We start from the raw sequence: 19,116 nt of genomic DNA, 5'->3' as shown, positions 1-19,116 counted from the left end.
AGCAGGTGAATTCATTGAAGAGGTTTGGTCTCTACCGATGAATATCTTTAGAAGAGGTTTGGTCTCTACTGATGAATATCTTTAGAAGAGGTTTGGTCTCTACTGATGAATATCTTTAGAAGAGGTTTGGTCTCTACTGATGAATATCGTTAGAAGAGGTTTGGTCTCTACTGATGAATATCGTTAGAAGACGTTTGGTCTCTACTGATGAATATCTTTAGAAGAGGTTTGGTCTCTACTGATGAATATCTTTAGAAGAGGTTTGGTCTCTACTGATGAATATCTTTAGAAGACGTTTGGTCTCTACTGATGAATATCTTTAGAAGAGGTTTGGTCTCTACTGATGAATATCGTTAGAAGAGGTTTGGTCTCTACTGATGAATATCGTTAGAAGACGTTTGGTCTCTACTGATGAATATCTTTAGAAGGGGTTTGGTCTCTACTGATGAATATCTTTAGAAGAGGTTTGGTCTCTACTGATGAATATCTTTAGAAGAGGTTTGGTCTCTACTGATGAATATCTTTAGAAGACGTTTGGTCTCTACTGATGAATATCTTTAGAAGAGGTTTGGTCTCTACTGATGAATATCTTTAGAAGAGGTTTGGTCTCTACTGATGAATATCTTTAGAAGACGTTTGGTCTCTACTGATGAATATCGTTAGAAGAGGTTTGGTCTCTACTGATGAATATCTTTAGAAGAGGTTTGGTCTCTACTGATGAATATCGTTAGAAGACGTTTGGTCTCTACTGATGAATATCGTTAGAAGAGGTTTGGTCTCTACTGATGAATATCTTTAGAAGACGTTTGGTCTCTACCGATGAATATCTTTAGAAGAGGTTTGGTCTCTACTAATGAATATCTTTAGAAGACGTTTGGTCTCTACTGATGAATATCTTTAGAAGAGGTTTGGTCTCTACTGATGAATATCTTTAGAAGAGGTTTGGTCTCTACTGATGAATATCTTTAGAAGACGTTTGGTCTCTACTGATGAATATCTTTAGAAGAGGTTTGGTCTCTACTGATGAATATCTTTAGAAGAGGTTTGGTCTCTACTGATGAATATCTTTAGAAGACGTTTGGTCTCTACTGATGAATATCTTTAGAAGAGGTTTGGTCTCTACTGATGAATATCTTTAGAAGAGGTTTGGTCTCTACTGATGAATATCTTTAGAAGACGTTTGGTCTCTACTGATGAATATCGTTAGAAGAGGTTTGGTCTCTACTGATGAATATCTTTAGAAGAGGTTTGGTCTCTACTGATGAATATCGTTAGAAGACGTTTGGTCTCTACTGATGAATATCGTTAGAAGAGGTTTGGTCTCTACTGATGAATATCTTTAGAAGACGTTTGGTCTCTACCGATGAATATCTTTAGAAGAGGTTTGGTCTCTACTAATGAATATCTTTAGAAGAGGTTTGGTCTCTACTAATGAATATCTTTAGAAGAGGTTTGGTCTTTACTGATGAATATCTTTAGAAGACGTTTGGTCTCTACCGATGAATATCGTTAGAAGACGTTTGGTCTCTACTGATGAATATCGTTAGAAGAGGTTTGGTCTTTACTGATGAATATCTTTAGAAGAGGTTTGGTCTCTACTGATGAATATCTTTAGAAGAGGTTTGGTCTCTACTGATGAATATCGTTAGAAGACGTTTGGTCTCTACTGATGAATATCTTTAGAAGAGGTTCGGTCTCTACTGATGAATATCGTTAGAAGAGGTTTGGTCTCTACTGATGAATATCGTTAGAAGAGGTTTGGTCTCTACTGATGAATATCGTTAGAAGACGTTTGGTCTCTACTGATGAATATCTTTAGAAGAGGTTTGGTCTTTACTGATGAATATCTTTAGAAGACGTTTGGTCTCTACTGATGAATATCGTTAGAAGAGGTTTGGTCTCTACTGATGAATATCGTTAGAAGAGGTTTGGTCTCTACTGATGAATATCTTTAGAAGACGTTTGGTCTCTACTGATGAATATCTTTAGAAGACGTTTGGTCTCTACTGATGAATATCATTAGAAGAGGTTTGGTCTCTACTGATGAATATCTTTAGAAGAGGTTTGGTCTCTACTGATGAATATCTTTAGAAGAGGTTTGGTCTTTACTGATGAATATCGTTAGAAGAGGTTTGGTCTCTACTGATGAATATCGTTAGAAGACGTTTGGTCTCTACTGATGAATATCTTTAGAAGAGGTTTGGTCTCTACTGATGAATATCGTTAGAAGAGGTTTGGTCTCTACTGATGAATATCTTTAGAAGAGGTTTGGTCTTTACTGATGAATATCTTTAGAAGACGTTTGGTCTCTACTGATGAATATCTTTAGAAGAGGTTTGGTCTCTACTGATGAATATCGTTAGAAGACGTTTGGTCTCTACTGATGAATATCTTTAGAAGAGGTTTGGTCTCTACTGATGAATATCGTTAGAAGAGGTTTGGTCTCTACTGATGAATATCTTTAGAAGAGGTTTGGTCTTTACTGATGAATATCTTTAGAAGAGGTTTGGTCTCTACCGATGAATATCTTTAGAAGAGGTTTGGTCTCTACTGATGAATATCTTTAGAAGAGGTTTGGTCTCTACTGATGAATATCTTTAGAAGAGGTTTGGTCTCTACTGATGAATATCTTTAGAAGAGGTTTGGTCTTTACTGATGAATATCTTTAGAAGACGTTTGGTCTCTACTGATGAATATCATTAGAAGAGGTTTGGTCTCTACTGATGAATATCTTTAGAAGAGGTTTGGTCTTTACTGATGAATATCTTTAGAAGAGGTTTGGTCTCTACTGATGAATATCTTTAGAAGAGGTTTGGTCTCTACTGATGAATATCTTTAGAAGAGGTTTGGTCTCTACTGATGAATATTGTTAGAAGACGTTTGGTCTCTACTGATGAATATCTTTAGAAGAGGTTTGGTCTCTACTGATGAATATCTTTAGAAGAGGTTTGGTCTCTACTGATGAATATCGTTAGAAGAGGTTTGGTCTCTACTGATGAATGTCTTTAGAAGAGGTTTGGTCTTTACTGATGAATATCGTTAGAAGAGGTTTGGTCTTTACTGATGAATATCGTTAGAAGAGGTTTGGTCTCTACTGATGAATATCTTTAGAAGAGGTTTGGTCTCTACTGATGAATATCGTTAGAAGACGTTTGGTCTCTACTGATGAATATCGTTAGAAGACGTTTGGTCTCTACTGATGAATATCGTTAGAAGAGGTTTGGTCTTTACTGATGAATATCGTTAGAAGAGGTTTGGTCTCTACCGATGAATATCTTTAGAAGAGGTTTGGTCTCTACTGATGAATATCATTAGAAGAGGTTTGGTCTCTACTGATGAATATCTTTAGAAGAGGTTTGGTCTCTACTGATGAATATCGTTAGAAGACGTTTGGTCTCTACTGATGAATATCGTTAGAAGAGGTTTGGTCTTTACTGATGAATATCGTTAGAAGAGGTTTGGTCTCTACCGATGAATATCTTTAGAAGAGGTTTGGTCTCTACTGATGAATATCTTTAGAAGAGGTTTGGTCTCTACCGATGAATATCTTTAGAAGAGGTTTGGTCTCTACTGATGAATATCATTAGAAGAGGTTTGGTCTCTACTGATGAATATCTTTAGAAGAGGTTTGGTCTCTACTGATGAATATCGTTAGAAGACGTTTGGTCTCTACTGATGAATATTGTTAGAAGACGTTTGGTCTCTACTGATGAATATCTTTAGAAGAGGTTTGGTCTCTACTGATGAATATCTTTAGAAGAGGTTTGGTCTCTACTGATGAATATCGTTAGAAGACGTTTGGTCTCTACTGATGAATATCGTTAGAAGACGTTTGGTCTCTACTGATGAATATCTTTAGAAGAGGTTTGGTCTCTACTGATGAATATCTTTAGAAGACGTTTGGTCTCTACTGATGAATATCTTTAGAAGAGGTTTGGTCTCTACTGATGAATATCTTTAGAAGAGGTTTGGTCTCTACTGATGAATATCGTTAGAAGACGTTTGGTCTCTACTGATGAATATCTTTAGAAGAGGTTTGGTCTCTACTGATGAATATCTTTAGAAGAGGTTTGGTCTCTACTGATGAATATCGTTAGAAGACGTTTGGTCTCTACTGATGAATATCTTTAGAAGAGGTTTGGTCTCTACTGATGAATATCTTTAGAAGAGGTTTGGTCTCTACTGATGAATATCTTTAGAAGAGGTTTGGTCTCTACTGATGAATATCTTTAGAAGAGGTTTGGTCTCTACTGATGAATATCGTTAGAAGACGTTTGGTCTCTACTGATGAATATCGTTAGAAGACGTTTGGTCTCTACTGATGAATATCTTTAGAAGAGGTTTGGTCTTTACTGATGAATATCTTTAGAAGAGGTTTGGTCTCTACTGATGAATGTCTTTAGAAGAGGTTTGGTCTCTACTGATGAATATCGTTAGAAGAGGTTTGGTCTCTACTGATGAATATCGTTAGAAGACGTTTGGTCTCTACTGATGAATATCTTTAGAAGAGGTTTGGTCTTTACTGATGAATATCGTTAGAAGACGTTTGGTCTCTACTGATGAATATCATTAGAAGAGGTTTGGTCTCTACTGATGAATATCATTAGAAGAGGTTTGGTCTCTACTGATGAATATCTTTAGAAGAGGTTTGGTCTCTACTGATGAATATCGTTAGAAGAGGTTTGGTCTCTACTGATGAATATCGTTAGAAGAGGTTTGGTCTCTACTGATGAATATCTTTAGAAGAGGTTTGGTCTCTACTGATGAATATCTTTAGAAGAGGTTTGGTCTCTACTGATGAATATCTTTAGAAGAGGTTTGGTCTCTACTGATGAATATCTTTAGAAGAGGTTTGGTCTCTACTGATGAATATCTTTAGAAGAGGTTTGGTCTCTACTGATGAATATCTTTAGAAGAGGTTTGGTCTCTACTGATGAATATCGTTAGAAGACGTTTGGTCTCTACTGATGAATATCATTAGAAGAGGTTTGGTCTCTACTGATGAATATCTTTAGAAGAGGTTTGGTCTCTACTGATGAATATCGTTAGAAGACGTTTGGTCTCTACTGATGAATATCTTTAGAAGAGGTTTGGTCTCTACTGATGAATATCTTTAGAAGAGGTTTGGTCTTTACTGATGAATATCTTTAGAAGACGTTTGGTCTCTACTGATGAATATCTTTAGAAGACGTTTGGTCTCTACTGATGAATATCGTTAGAAGACGTTTGGTCTCTACTGATGAATATCTTTAGAAGAGGTTTGGTCTCTACTGATGAATATCGTTAGAAGAGGTTTGGTCTCTACTGATGAATATCGTTAGAAGAGGTTTGGTCTCTACTGATGAATATCTTTAGAAGACGTTTGGTCTTTACTGATGAATATCGTTAGAAGAGGTTTGGTCTCTACTGATGAATGTCTTTAGAAGAGGTTTGGTCTTTACTGATGAATATCGTTAGAAGAGGTTTGGTCTCTACTGATGAATATCTTTAGAAGAGGTTTGGTCTCTACTGATGAATATCGTTAGAAGACGTTTGGTCTCTACTGATGAATATCTTTAGAAGACGTTTGGTCTTTACTGATGAATATCGTTAGAAGAGGTTTGGTCTCTACTGATGAATATCTTTAGAAGAGGTTTGGTCTCTACTGATGAATATCTTTAGAAGAGGTTTGGTCTCTACTGATGAATATCTTTAGAAGAGGTTTGGTCTCTACTGATGAATATCGTTAGAAGACGTTTGGTCTCTACTGATGAATATCTTTAGAAGACGTTTGGTCTTTACTGATGAATATCGTTAGAAGAGGTTTGGTCTCTACTGATGAATGTCTTTAGAAGAGGTTTGGTCTTTACTGATGAATATCGTTAGAAGAGGTTTGGTCTCTACTGATGAATATCTTTAGAAGAGGTTTGGTCTCTACTGATGAATATCTTTAGAAGAGGTTTGGTCTTTACTGATGAATATCGTTAGAAGAGGTTTGGTCTCTACTGATGAATGTCTTTAGAAGACGTTTGGTCTTTACTGATGAATATCGTTAGAAGAGGTTTGGTCTCTACTGATGAATGTCTTTAGAAGAGGTTTGGTCTTTACTGATGAATATCGTTAGAAGAGGTTTGGTCTCTACTGATGAATATCTTTAGAAGAGGTTTGGTCTCTACTGATGAATATCTTTAGAAGAGGTTTGGTCTTTACTGATGAATATCGTTAGAAGAGGTTTGGTCTCTACTGATGAATGTCTTTAGAAGACGTTTGGTCTCTACTGATGAATATCTTTAGAAGAGGTTTGGTCTCTACTGATGAATATCTTTAGAAGAGGTTTGGTCTCTACTGATGAATATCTTTAGAAGAGGTTTGGTCTCTACTGATGAATATCTTTAGAAGAGGTTTGGTCTCTACTGATGAATATCTTTAGAAGAGGTTTGGTCTTTACTGATGAATATCGTTAGAAGAGGTTTGGTCTCTACTGATGAATATCTTTAGAAGACGTTTGGTCTCTACTGATGAATATCTTTAGAAGAGGTTTGGTCTCTACTGATGAATATCTTTAGAAGAGGTTTGGTCTCTACTGATGAATATCGTTAGAAGAGGTTTGGTCTCTACTGATGAATATCTTTAGAAGACGTTTGGTCTCTACTGATGAATATCTTTAGAAGAGGTTTGGTCTCTACTGATGAATATCGTTAGAAGAGGTTTGGTCTCTACTGATGAATGTCTTTAGAAGAGGTTTGGTCTCTACTGATGAATATCTTTAGAAGAGGTTTGGTCTCTACTGATGAATATCGTTAGAAGAGGTTTGGTCTCTACTGATGAATATCGTTAGAAGAGGTTTGGTCTCTACTGATGAATATCGTTAGAAGAGGTTTGGTCTCTACTGATGAATATCGTTAGAAGAGGTTTGGTCTCTACTGATGAATATCTTTAGAAGACGTTTGGTCTCTACTGATGAATATCTTTAGAAGAGGTTTGGTCTCTACTGATGAATATCGTTAGAAGAGGTTTGGTCTCTACTGATGAATATCTTTAGAAGAGGTTTGGTCTCTACTGATGAATATCTTTAGAAGAGGTTTGGTCTTTACTGATGAATATCTTTAGAAGAGGTTTGGTCTCTACTGATGAATATCTTTAGAAGAGGTTTGGTCTCTACTGATGAATATCGTTAGAAGAGGTTTGGTCTTTACTGATGAATATCGTTAGAAGAGGTTTGGTCTCTACTGATGAATATCTTTAGAAGAGGTTTGGTCTCTACTGATGAATATCTTTAGAAGAGGTTTGGTCTCTACTGATGAATATCTTTAGAAGAGGTTTGGTCTCTACTGATGAATATCTTTAGAAGAGGTTTGGTCTCTACTGATGAATATCTTTAGAAGAGGTTTGGTCTCTACTGATGAATATCTTTAGAAGAGGTTTGGTCTTTACTGATGAATATCTTTAGAAGAGGTTTGGTCTTTACTGATGAATATCGTTAGAAGAGGTTTGGTCTCTACTGATGAATATCTTTAGAAGACGTTTGGTCTCTACTGATGAATATCTTTAGAAGAGGTTTGGTCTCTACTGATGAATATCTTTAGAAGAGGTTTGGTCTCTACTGATGAATATCTTTAGAAGAGGTTTGGTCTCTACTGATGAATATCTTTAGAAGAGGTTTGGTCTCTACTGATGAATATCTTTAGAAGAGGTTTGGTCTCTACTGATGAATATCGTTAGAAGAGGTTTGGTCTCTACTGATGAATATCGTTAGAAGAGGTTTGGTCTCTACTGATGAATATCGTTAGAAGAGGTTTGGTCTCTACTGATGAATATCTTTAGAAGAGGTTTGGTCTCTACTGATGAATATCTTTAGAAGACGTTTGGTCTCTACTGATGAATATCTTTAGAAGAGGTTTGGTCTCTACTGATGAATATCTTTAGAAGAGGTTTGGTCTCTACTGATGAATATCTTTAGAAGAGGTTTGGTCTCTACTGATGAGCTGATATCAAATGTAAATCATGGAAACAGAATGAATGGTTTCATTGATCTACAGAAAACACCTTTTACTCCCAACATGATTTAATACTTGCTTTACATTAAACCTCCCTGTAGGAGCACTGTGGGATAAGAGCTTAGAGCAGACTCACCTGAGAGCTGAGAGCAGACTCACCTGAGAGCTGAGAGCAGACTCACCTGAGAGCTGAGAGCAGACTCACCTGAGAGCTGAGAGCAGACTCACCTGAGAGCAGACTCACCTGAGAGCAGACTCACCTGAGAGCAGACTCACCTGAGAGCTGAGAGCAGACTCACCTGAGAGCAGACTCACCTGAGAGCAGACTCACCTGAGAGCAGACTCACCTGAGAGCTTACCTGCTCAGGTGACGTGTGTGTGATTACAGCAGCTTCCTGTCTCGACCTGCCTCTACAATAACAAACACCATCAAAGAAGAAACCTCCATCGCTTACTGACAGAGTGTGTGTGCTCAGACGGGCCATTAGTGAGACCTGAGTGTGTGTGTGTGTGTGCTCAGACGGGCCATTAGTGAGACCTGAGTGTGTGTGTGTGTGTGCTCAGACGGGCCATTAGTGAGACCTGAGTGTGTGTGTGTGTGTGTGTGTGTGTGTGTGTGTGTGTGTGTGCTCAGACGGGCCATTAGTGAGACCTGAGTGTGTTTACACAGGTACTGTTATTACTGAGTGTGTGTGTGTGTGTGTGTGTGTGTGTGTGTGTGTGTGTGTGTGTGTGTGTGTGTGTGTGTGTGTGTGTGTGTGTGTGTGTGTGTGTGTGTGTGTGTGTGTGTGTGTGTGTGTGTGTGTGTGTGTGTGTGTGTGTGTGTGTGTGTGTGTGTGTGTGTGTGTGTGTGGTTCAGATTTAACCGGGGATCATTTGAGATCATGTAGTTTGACTTTCTGTCACATCCAGCTTCTCCTGTCTGAGTAAACACTCACTGAGGAGGCTTCATCTCAGACGCTATCAACATCAACACAGTTCAAACAGGCAGGTGTGTGTGTGTGTGTGTGTGTGTGTGTGTGTGTGTCTGTGTGTGTCTGTGTGTGTGTCTGTGTGTGTGTGTGTGTGTGTGTGTGTGTGTGTGTGTGTGTGTGTCTGTGTGTGTGTGTGTGTGTGTGTGTGTGTGTGGGGGGATTTCCTCTCCACTGCTCGTCAGCCCCTGAGGGCGTCTCTTCTTCTCTCAGCTGCTCGTCAGATGTTTTTTGACGCATCATTAAATAAATCAGAGAAAGGAAAACAAACACAAGTTTCTCCATTTATCAAAAGAGCGTCATGAGGACAAGGGATGGATGTTCTACGATCTAAGCGTGTTGCTCTCCACACGGTCGATCATATGGATGTTCTACGATCTAAGCGTGTTGCTCTCCACACGGTCGATCATATGGATGTTCTACGATCTAAGCGTGTTGCTCTCCACACGGTCGATCATATGGATGTTCTACGATCTAAGCGTGTTGCTCTCCACACGGTCGATCATATGGATGTTCTACGATCTAAGCGTGTTGCTCTCCACACGGTCGATCAGATGGATGTTCTCCGATCTAAGCGTGTTGCTCTCCACACGGTCGATCATATGGATGTTCTACGATCTAAGCGTGTTGCTCTCCACACGGTCGATCATATGGATGTCCTACGATCTAAGCGTGTTGCTCTCCACACGGTCGATCATATGGATGTTCTACGATCTAAGCGTGTTGCTCTCCACACGGTCGATCATATGGATGTTCTACGATCTAAGCGTGTTGCTCTCCACACGGTCGATCAGATGGATGTTCTACGATCTAAGCGTGTTGCTCTCCACACGGTCGATCATATGGATGTTCTACGATCTAAGCGTGTTGCTCTCCACACGGTCGATCATATGGATGTTCTACGATCTAAGCGTGTTGCTCTCCACACGGTCGATCATATGGATGTCCTACGATCTAAGCGTGTTGCTCTCCACACGGTCGATCATATGGATGTTCTACGATCTAAGCGTGTTGCTCTCCACACGGTCGATCATATGGATGTTCTACGATCTAAGCGTGTTGCTCTCCACACGGTCGATCAGATGGATGTTCTACGATCTAAGCGTGTTGCTCTCCACACGGTCGATCATATGGATGTTCTACGATCTAAGCGTGTTGCTCTCCACACGGTCGATCAGATGTTTGTTCTACGATCTAAGCGTGTTGCTCTCCACACGGTCGATCATATGGATGTTCTACGATCTAAGCGTGTTGCTCTCCACACGGTCGATCATATGGATGTTCTACGATCTAAGCGTGTTGCTCTCCACACGGTCGATCATATGGATGTTCTACGATCTAAGCGTGTTGCTCTCCACACGGTCGATCAGATGGATGTTCTCCGATCTAAGCGTGTTGCTCTCCACACGGTCGATCATATGGATGTTCTACGATCTAAGCGTGTTGCTCTCCACACGGTCGATCATATGGATGTTCTACGATCTAAGCGTGTTGCTCTCCACACGGTCGATCAGATGGATGTTCTCCGATCTAAGCGTGTTGCTCTCCACACGGTCGATCATATGGATGTTCTACGATCTAAGCGTGTTGCTCTCCACACGGTCGATCATATGGATGTTCTACGATCTAAGCGTGTTGCTCTCCACACGGTCGATCATATGGATGTCCTACGATCTAAGCGTGTTGCTCTCCACACGGTCGATCATATGGATGTTCTACGATCTAAGCGTGTTGCTCTCCACACGGTCGATCATATGGATGTTCTACGATCTAAGCGTGTTGCTCTCCACACGGTCGATCAGATGGATGTTCTACGATCTAAGCGTGTTGCTCTCCACACGGTCGATCATATGGATGTTCTACGATCTAAGCGTGTTGCTCTCCACACGGTCGATCATATGTTTGTTCTACGATCTAAGCGTGTTGCTCTCCACACGGTCGATCATATGGATGTTCTACGATCTAAGCGTGTTGCTCTCCACACGGTCGATCATAGGATCTAAGCGTGTTGCTCTCCACACGGTCGATCATATGGATGTTCTACGATCTAAGCGTGTTGCTCTCCACACGGTCGATCATATGGATGTTCTACGATCTAAGCGTGTTGCTCTCCACACGGTCGATCATATGGATGTTCTACGATCTAAGCGTGTTGCTCTCCACACGGTCGATCAGATGGATGTTCTACGATCTAAGCGTGTTGCTCTCCACACGGTCGATCATATGGATGTTCTACGATCTAAGCGTGTTGCTCTCCACACGGTCGATCATATGGATGTTCTACGATCTAAGCGTGTTGCTCTCCACACGGTCGATCATATGGATGTTCTACGATCTAAGCGTGTTGCTCTCCACACGGTCGATCATATGGATGTTCTACGATCTAAGCGTGTTGCTCTCCACACGGTCGATCATATGGATGTTCTACGATCTAAGCGTGTTGCTCTCCACACGGTCGATCATATGGATGTTCTCCGATCTAAGCGTGTTGCTCTCCACACGGTCGATCAGATGGATGTTCTACGATCTAAGCGTGTTGCTCTCCACACGGTCGATCATATGGATGTTCTACGATCTAAGCGTGTTGCTCTCCACACGGTCGATCATATAGATGTTCTACGATCTAAGCGTGTTGCTCTCCACACGGTCGATCAGATGTTTGTTCTACGATCTAAGCGTGTTGCTCTCCACACGGTCGATCAGATGGATGTTCTACGATCTAAGCGTGTTGCTCTCCACACGGTCGATCATATGGATGTTCTCCGATCTAAGCGTGTTGCTCTCCACACGGTCGATCATATGGATGTTCTACGATCTAAGCGTGTTGCTCTCCACACGGTCGATCATATGGATGTTCTCCGATCTAAGCGTGTTGCTCTCCACACGGTCGATCATATGGATGTTCTACGATCTAGGCGTGTTGCTCTCCACACGGTCGATCAGATGGATGTTCTACGATCTAAGCGTGTTGCTCTCCACACGGTCGATCAGATGTTTGTTCTACGATCTAAGCGTGTTGCTCTCCACACGGTCGATCATATGGATGTTCTACGATCTAAGCGTGTTGCTCTCCCCACGGTCGATCATATGGATGTTCTACGATCTAAGCGTGTTGCTCTCCACACGGTCGATCATATGGATGTTCTACGATCTAAGCGTGTTGCTCTCCACACGGTCGATCAGATGGATGTTCTACGATCTAAGCGTGTTGCTCTCCACACGGTCGATCATATGGATGTTCTACGATCTAAGCGTGTTGCTCTCCACACGGTCGATCAGATGGATGTTCTACGATCTAAGCGTGTTGCTCTCCACACGGTCGATCAGATGGATGTTCTACGATCTAAGCGTGTTGCTCTCCACACGGTCGATCAGATGGATGTTCTACGATCTAAGCGTGTTGCTCTCCACACGGTCGATCAGATGGATGTTCTACGATCTAAGCGTGTTGCTCTCCACACGGTCGATCATATGGATGTTCTACGATCTAAGCGTGTTGCTCTCCACACGGTCGATCATATGGATGTTCTACGATCTAAGCGTGTTGCTCTCCACACGGTCGATCATATGGATGTTCTACGATCTAAGCGTGTTGCTCTCCACACGGTCGATCATATGGATGTTCTACGATCTAAGCGTGTTGCTCTCCACACGGTCGATCATATGGATGTTCTCCGATCTAAGCGTGTTGCTCTCCACACGGTCGATCAGATGGATGTTCTACGATCTAAGCGTGTTGCTCTCCACACGGTCGATCATATGGATGTTCTCCGATCTAAGCGTGTTGCTCTCCACACGGTCGATCATATGGATGTTCTACGATCTAAGCGTGTTGCTCTCCACACGGTCGATCATATGGATGTTCTCCGATCTAAGCGTGTTGCTCTCCACACGGTCGATCAGATGGATGTTCTACGATCTAAGCGTGTTGCTCTCCACACGGTCGATCATATGGATGTTCTACGATCTAAGCGTGTTGCTCTCCACACGGTCGATCATATGGATGTTCTACGATCTAAGCGTGTTGCTCTCCACACGGTCGATCATATGGATGTTCTACGATCTAAGCGTGTTGCTCTCCACACGGTCGATCATATAGATGTTCTACGATCTAAGCGTGTTGCTCTCCACACGGTCGATCAGATGTTTGTTCTACGATCTAAGCGTGTTGCTCTCCACACGGTCGATCATATGGATGTTCTCCGATCTAAGCGTGTTGCTCTCCACACGGTCGATCATATGGATGTTCTACGATCTAAGCGTGTTGCTCTCCACACGGTCGATCATATGGATGTTCTCCGATCTAAGCGTGTTGCTCTCCACACGGTCGATCATATGGATGTTCTACGATCTAAGCGTGTTGCTCTCCACACGGTCGATCATATGGATGTTCTACGATCTAAGCGTGTTGCTCTCCACACGGTCGATCATATGGATGTTCTACGATCTAAGCGTGTTGCTCTCCACACGGTCGATCATATGGATGTTCTACGATCTAAGCGTGTTGCTCTCCACACGGTCGATCAGATGGATGTTCTACGATCTAAGCGTGTTGCTCTCCACACGGTCGATCAGATGGATGTTCTCCGATCTAAGCGTGTTGCTCTCCACACGGTCGATCATATGGATGTTCTACGATCTAAGCGTGTTGCTCTCCACACGGTCGATCATATGGATGTTCTACGATCTAAGCGTGTTGCTCTCCACACGGTCGATCATATGGATGTTCTCCGATCTAAGCGTGTTGCTCTCCACACGGTCGATCATATGGATGTTCTACGATCTAAGCGTGTTGCTCTCCACACGGTCGATCAGATGGATGTTCTACGATCTAAGCGTGTTGCTCTCCACACGGTCGATCAGATGGATGTTCTCCGATCTAAGCGTGTTGCTCTCCACACGGTCGATCATATGGATGTTCTACGATCTAAGCGTGTTGCTCTCCACACGGTCGATCAGATGGATGTTCTCCGATCTAAGCGTGTTGCTCTCCACACGGTCGATCAGATGGATGTTCTACGATCTAAGCGTGTTGCTCTCCACACGGTCGATCAGATGGATGTTCTCCGATCTAAGCGTGTTGCTCTCCACACGGTCGATCAGATGTAGTCCTGAGAATACTGGTGGTGGCATAATATGAACCTAATACGAATAATTAAACACATTTATATTAAAGTGGTTTTACTTTGGTCGCCACCATCTTGATGTTTGAGGATAAATCATAAATAGTCATATTTTATTAACTGTATATTTATATACCATCATTATACTTTCACTTTTGCACAAATGTGTTCCTTTATTTATACATCTATAAACTATAAATATTGTTATACTTTTATATAAGATATATATATTATGTACATCTTTACATATATTTAAAAAGATCTTTCATATTTTTAAAGCTCATATTTTCCCCCTCAGCCCTCTCTCTCTGCTCCTCCCACTGTTTCATATGTAAATGAGGGCGAGCGAGTGACTCATCTGCAGGTAAACTCACCTGAACACCATTCTGCACACACACACACACACACACACACACACACACACACACACACACACACACACACACGCACACCCACACACACACTTCTGAAGGTTTACACTCTTTGAAGATTTCCATCTGAAGCTTTTCAAACATGCTGAGTGTGTGTGTGTGTGTGTGTGTGTGTGTGTGTGTGTGCGCGTGCGTGTGTGTGGTGTGCGCGTGTGTGTGAGTGTGTGTGAGTGTTTCCTCAGAGGACAGACGGACAGGTGGACTCTGCAGATGATGAAAACCAACGAGAGGATTTTAGGAAGTTCACTCTCTTTACCTTCACCTGGATTTCATCATGAGGACGTTTTTCAAACTGAAGCTCACCTGGATTACAGATTAAAGCTGAAGGGTAGAAACACCACAGGTGGAATCTTTGGTAAAAATGTTGCTTTTCATTTAAAAAAAAACAGCTTCTGTGAGGAGGTAGATTGAAGATTGGACCACGATGTGAGAAAGTGGAGACCCAGGACCGATGACTCTGAGGGACTGAGACTCTGACAAGAGGATTAAAGACACTTGGAATCTTTCTGAAGACGGGGATTCCTCTCAGGTTTGATTTCTCCTTTCTGAGCCTTATATGTTCATACAGTCACATGACAGGCTGTGTCCGTGTGTAAACAGTGTCTTACGGATGCAATGTAGAAAAAAGCAATCAACGCTTGACGTCAGGATTATAAAGCAACTGTCTCTGTTGTTGGAAAGGTTTTATGGTCTTATTTTAACAATGTGATCACACTTTTTTTTTGGTCAAATTTTAGTCAATCATTTTTTGGTAAGCATTTTCTTTTTAGTCAACACATTTTTAGTTAACTTTCTTTTTGTCAGCTTTGAGACGTGTAAGGTGATGAAGATGCTCCTGTTACCCGGGCGTCCGGGCGCCCGCAAACCCAAAATGCAGATTTTCCCGTAAAATGTTAAAGCGATGCCAGAAAATAATATTTTGTTCGTCAAAAACTGTATAATTCCTCCAGGAATATGAGTATCAAACCAAGCGTCAGACGGCAGAGACAGCTTTGTTTTTACGGAGCTCCGACGTCACGTTGTTGTTTACGTCCCCGGAGACATCTTGTTTACGTCATGTTGTGTTGATATATCTTATAAACAAGATCAGACACACAGTACTCATACTATAACTTATAGAAAACACCCCTGATAACATATTATTTTGCACGCCAATAATATCAGTGAGCTACTTTTTTTAAATGCCATTTATTTCTATTGAGATGTTTACATTTTGGAATGTTTATTTGTAGTCTTTTAATTTGTATTCTACAAATTCTATACACATATCTCAGTTTTACGAGCTGCTGACACAAACCCAGAGGATGGTTTTTCATTGATTTTCTGTTTTCAACACAGACGTTTGAACACCGAAGAAGAAGAAGAAGAAGAAGAAGAAGAAGAAGAAGGGGAAGATCGGAGGCTCTGATTGGCCGGTTGAAGATGATGGCGGGAGCGACTGAGGGGAATTGAACCGACGTCTCTTGGCGGGATGTTGGCGCTCCGCTGCCTGTTGCTCAGCCTGATGTTGCTCATCAACTCGGTTCAGAGCTGGAGAGCCTGCACAGGTACCAGAGAAATACTGAGAAACACGGAGACACACAGAGACACATAGAGACACATAGAGACACATAGAGAAAACATAGAGAAACACAAACACAGAGAAACACAGAGACACAGGAGAAACACGAAACACAGAGACACATGGAGAAACAGAGAAGACAGAGAAACAAGAGAAACACAGAGAAACACAGAGAAACACGGAGAAGAAACACGGAGAAACATACAGAGAAACACGGAGACACATGAATATCTTAGAAGAGGTTTGGTCTCTACTGATGAATATCGTTAGAAGAGGTTTGGTCTCTACTGATGAATATCTTTAGAAGACGTTTGGTCTCTACTGATGAATATCTTTAGAAGAGGTTTGGTCTCTACTGATGAATATCGTTAGAAGAGGTTTGGTCTCTACTGATGAATGTCTTTAGAAGAGGTTTGGTCTCTACTGATGAATATCTTTAGAAGAGGTTTGGTCTCTACTGATGAATATCGTTAGAAGAGGTTTGGTCTCTACTGATGAATATCGTTAGAAGAGGTTTGGTCTCTACTGATGAATATCGTTAGAAGAGGTTTGGTCTCTACTGATGAATATCGTTAGAAGAGGTTTGGTCTCTACTGATGAATATCTTTAGAAGACGTTTGGTCTCTACTGATGAATATCTTAGAAGAGGTTTGGTCTCTACTGATGAATATCGTTAGAAGAGGTTTGGTCTCTACTGATGAATATCTTTAGAAGAGGTTTGGTCTCTACTGATGAATATCTTTAGAAGAGGTTTGGTCTTTACTGATGAATATCTTTAGAAGAGGTTTGGTCTCTACTGATGAATATCTTTAGAAGAGGTTTGGTCTCTACTGATGAATATCGTTAGAAGAGGTTTGGTCTTTACTGATGAATATCGTTAGAAGAGGTTTGGTCTCTACTGATGAATATCTTTAGAAGAGGTTTGGTCTCTACTGATGAATATCTTTAGAAGAGGTTTGGTCTCTACTGATGAATATCTTTAGAAGAGGTTTGGTCTCTACTGATGAATATCTTTAGAAGAGGTTTGGTCTCTACTGATGAATATCTTTAGAAGAGGTTTGGTCTCTACTGATGAATATCTTTAGAAGAGGTTTGGTCTTTACTGATGAATATCTTTAGAAGAGGTTTGGTCTTTACTGATGAATATCGTTAGAAGAGGTTTGGTCTCTACTGATGAATATCTTTAGAAGACGTTTGGTCTCTACTGATGAATATCTTTAGAAGAGGTTTGGTCTCTACTGATGAATATCTTTAGAAGAGGTTTGGTCTCTACTGATGAATATCTTTAGAAGAGGTTTGGTCTCTACTGATGAATATCTTTAGAAGAGGTTTGGTCTCTACTGATGAATATCTTTAGAAGAGGTTTGGTCTCTACTGATGAATATCGTTAGAAGAGGTTTGGTCTCTACTGATGAATATCGTTAGAAGAGGTTTGGTCTCTACTGATGAATATCGTTAGAAGAGGTTTGGTCTCTACTGATGAATATCTTTAGAAGAGGTTTGGTCTCTACTGATGAATATCTTTAGAAGACGTTTGGTCTCTACTGATGAATATCTTTAGAAGAGGTTTGGTCTCTACTGATGAATATCTTTAGAAGAGGTTTGGTCTCTACTGATGAATATCTTTAGAAGAGGTTTGGTCTCTACTGATGAGCTGATATCAAATGTAAATCATGGAAACAGAATGAATGGTTTCATTGATCTACAGAAAACACCTTTTACTCCCAACATGATTTAATACTTGCTTTACATTAAACCTCCCTGTAGGAGCACTGTGGGATAAGAGCTTAGAGCAGACTCACCTGAGAGCTGAGAGCAGACTCACCTGAGAGCTGAGAGCAGACTCACCTGAGAGCTGAGAGCAGACTCACCTGAGAGCTGAGAGCAGACTCACCTGAGAGCAGACTCACCTGAGAGCAGACTCACCTGAGAGCAGACTCACCTGAGAGCTGAGAGCAGACTCACCTGAGAGCAGACTCACCTGAGAGCAGACTCACCTGAGAGCAGACTCACCTGAGAGCTTACCTGCTCAGGTGACGTGTGTGTGATTACAGCAGCTTCCTGTCTCGACCTGCCTCTACAATAACAAACACCATCAAAGAAGAAACCTCCATCGCTTACTGACAGAGTGTGTGTGCTCAGACGGGCCATTAGTGAGACCTGAGTGTGTGTGTGTGTGTGCTCAGACGGGCCATTAGTGAGACCTGAGTGTGTGTGTGTGTGTGCTCAGACGGGCCATTAGTGAGACCTGAGTGTGTGTGTGTGTGTGTGTGTGTGTGTGTGTGTGTGTGTGTGCTCAGACGGGCCATTAGTGAGACCTGAGTGTGTTTACACAGGTACTGTTGTTACTGAGTGTGTGTGTGTGTGTGTGTGTGTGTGTGTGTGTGTGTGTGTGTGTGTGTGTGTGTGTGTGTGTGTGTGTGTGTGTGTGTGTGTGTGTGTGTGTGTGTGTGTGTGTGTGTGTGTGTGTGTGTGTGTGTGTGTGTGTGTGTGTGTGTGTGTGTGTGTGTGTGTGGTTCAGATTTAACCGGGGATCATTTGAGATCATGTAGTTTGACTTTCTGTCACATCCAGCTTCTCCTGTCTGAGTAAACACTCACTGAGGAGGCTTCATCTCAGACGCTATCAACATCAACACAGTTCAAACAGGCAGGTGTGTGTGTGTGTGTGTGTGTGTGTGTGTGTGTGTCTGTGTGTGTCTGTGTGTGTGTCTGTGTGTGTGTGTGTGTGTGTGTGTGTGTGTGTGTGTGTGTGTGTGTGTCTGTGTGTGTGTGTGTGTGTGTGTGTGTGTGTGGGGGGATTTCCTCTCCACTGCTCGTCAGCCCCTGAGGGCGTCTCTTCTTCTCTCAGCTGCTCGTCAGATGTTTTTTGACGCATCATTAAATAAATCAGAGAAAGGAAAACAAACACAAGTTTCTCCATTTATCAAAAGAGCGTCATGAGGACAAGGGATGGATGTTCTACGATCTAAGCGTGTTGCTCTCCACACGGTCGATCATATGGATGTTCTACGATCTAAGCGTGTTGCTCTCCACACGGTCGATCATATGGATG

The sequence above is a fragment of the Pseudochaenichthys georgianus genome, unplaced genomic scaffold, assembly GCF_902827115.2.
Source record: "Pseudochaenichthys georgianus unplaced genomic scaffold, fPseGeo1.2 scaffold_908_arrow_ctg1, whole genome shotgun sequence".
NCBI lineage: Eukaryota > Metazoa > Chordata > Actinopteri > Perciformes > Channichthyidae > Pseudochaenichthys > Pseudochaenichthys georgianus.
The sequence above is the reverse complement of the archived record's forward strand: the minus strand, read 5'-3'. Positions refer to the sequence as shown.